The sequence below is a fragment of the Grammomys surdaster genome, unplaced genomic scaffold, assembly GCF_004785775.1.
Source record: "Grammomys surdaster isolate TR1022 unplaced genomic scaffold, NIH_TR_1.0 126182, whole genome shotgun sequence".
Taxonomy (NCBI): Eukaryota; Metazoa; Chordata; class Mammalia; order Rodentia; family Muridae; genus Grammomys; species Grammomys surdaster.
In genome coordinates this window covers 6,633,997-6,636,555 of record NW_021620988.1, presented here as the reverse complement: position 1 = coordinate 6,636,555, position 2,559 = coordinate 6,633,997, and the positions used below count along the sequence as shown (strand labels likewise).

At 45.3% G+C, this 2,559-nt stretch overlaps 1 pseudogene; it reads right to left on the bottom strand.

Moving 5' to 3' along the window:
* Window positions 1–1,580: 1,580 nt before the first annotated feature.
* LOC114612773 lies at window positions 1,581–1,713 on the bottom strand (annotated as a pseudogene).
* Window positions 1,714–2,559: the final 846 nt, after the last annotated feature.

Here is a 2,559-nt window from a genome sequence, read left to right as displayed (position 1 = left end):
ATATTGCAAGGACAGAAGGTTCAGACGTGTTGGAGAGGTGCTTCTTTGTACACCGTGGCAGTTGCACATGGTCTCTGTCAGTAGCAGAGCCTGAGGGAGTGATGACAGTGACTGGGGCCCACTAAGGGGCTTTGGGAACCCAACACCAGAGTCTCCCACGGTGCTGCACAGTGGGGAGTCTCCTGTCAAGTCTGTAGCCCATCAGAAAATGTTCGACCCTGGGGCTTCAATATCCTTAGCAGCCGGGATGCTGATTGGGATTGGATAGAAAGCTGCAAAGTCTAAGGCAAACAACAGCACTACTGCAGACCCTGAGTCTCAGGAGAAAGCTCGGCTTAGACAGTAGCTTGAACGTTCTGCAGATTTTCCTTTATAGGTTTAATATCTAGAAGTAAGCTTTGTCCCACACCATTCAATTGAACCCCAAGACTCAGGATCTCTTTTTTCCCACAACCTGAAAAAGGCTCCTTAGAAGCAAGCACTCTGCAATCTTGAACCCTCAATCCACACAGCGCTCTGCTTTTCTTTATTATGAGGTGTAGCTGAAAACCGTAGGGCACTTACTTTATTTTCATCGGTGGACAGGTTTTCCCTAAACTGTGGGCAAAGAGCATTCTAAATTTGTTTCCTTCTTTCTTTCGCTAGTAAATACCTTTTTCCATTGTGTAGTGGGATTTTGACATCCTATCATTCCCTTTACTAATCTTAATTTAGTGCTTCCTGTTTGAGGCATTGGGGACACAATTGTTGAAACACACACACACACACACACACACACACACACCTCCTATACCTGCTGATTTAGATGGATCAGGTTTGTATCAGGACCCATTGGGGCTGGCACTGAAACGATGTGACTTTTAAAAGTGTTCCTTAGACACAACCCTGACCACCTGGCTGAAGCTTTTCTCTCCCCACCTAAGAGCTTTATGCATGCAGTTTAAATTACTCGACCCCACCCTCAACACTCAAACACACAAGCTTTTCCATAAACTCACCAATCTGCTTAATAACAGAGGAAAACAATACCCTTGACTCCATTTCTTTCCCAGAGCCCATGTTCATCTGCAGAATCTGGCCATCCAGAGGAGGGTGCTCCATCCCTCTCCCAAAGGGTGGTGCTCATCAATCAAAGGCTTTCCTATTTAACATGTTTAAATTAGTCAGTCTCCTCTAAGGAATCTTTATTCTTCTGAATCCTCGTTGTCACCAGACAAACCTCAAGAGTGGGAGGAAGGTGGGGGGAGGAGCTTACTACATCCGTCCTTCCCTGAGGGAGCAGACTTTCCTTCTCTATGCCTGGAGTCAGGGACCCTTCCTACGTGAGAACCTTCCTCTCACTCGTAGGGAAGTGGGGATCCGCCTAGACAAGAACCAGAGTCCGAATGGTGGCCAACACTCCAGGTGCTCGCCAGGACTTAGCAGACTTTTGCTGAAAGGGTTTTCACTCTCTCAACTGGAAGTCTCTTCACAGAAGAGTTTGTCCCTTGATCAAGGAAGCTGGCAGTGTGTGTGGGGCGGTGGTGGTGGTGGTGCGGGGACAGGGTGTTCAATGACTCTTCCCGCTTCCTTTTCTCCTGCTGATCACAGCAACGATTCAGACTTAAATATCTATCTATCCCCTGATAAAGAAGAGAATTAAAAGTTTTCAATTAGCAATAACCGTGCCTTGGATAAACCTCAATGGCTATGATACTGCCCCTGAGCAAAGTTAGAAGAGAATTAAAAAAAAAAGAAAAAAAAGAAAAAAAAGGATAATCACATAAAGCTAAAAATAACCCACCACTAGCTACTTGATTATTTGTTGTGACTTTGTGGTTTGATTTGAACTTACCTCATCAGAAATAAAAACACATAAGAACACAAACACTGATTTTTTTCTTCATATAGCTAATGTGTTTGTTCTTGATACAAAGAGAAAAGAAAAAAAATCCTGTTTGCTAAGGAGGGGAAGAAGGTAAGTTGTATAAACACAGCTTTAGATCACAGAAGACACAGACATGCACCAAAAGGCTGCTTGACCCTTCTCTACCTTACAGGAACGGGAAGATCAGAGTGAGAGAGTGGGTAGGACTTTCCCAGAGCCTCCTCTGGCTTCCCATTGCTGAAACTGGATGGTACCTGAGCCTCAAGCAGCTGGGAACTGGACTCATTTTAATTGGTCATTAAAGGAACTGGGAGAACTCAGCAAGGCATCAGTCCTTGTTCACCTCCCAGGAAATGCTGATCAGTTTGAAAAGTATGTGACTTCAGACTGGATTCTTCTGAGTGTGGCAGACACATAAGAAGTCTCTTACTTGTAGAAGGTGCAATTGTCCCCTGTCTTGACTTTGCCTTACACAGAACACATCCAGGGCCTTGCAGAACTGTGAGTGCATCCTGGTCACCTCCCAGAGACTCGGTAACTACTGACTAGAAGGAGTTGGAGCTATGTTCTCAGCCACAGTGGCATCTTGATCACTCATTCTGGTCTGAGGGTCTGCAGGGATCACAGTCTACAGAAACCGGAAACTGCACATCAAAGCACTTTGCCAAATGTAAAGGATTCCATGGCAACGC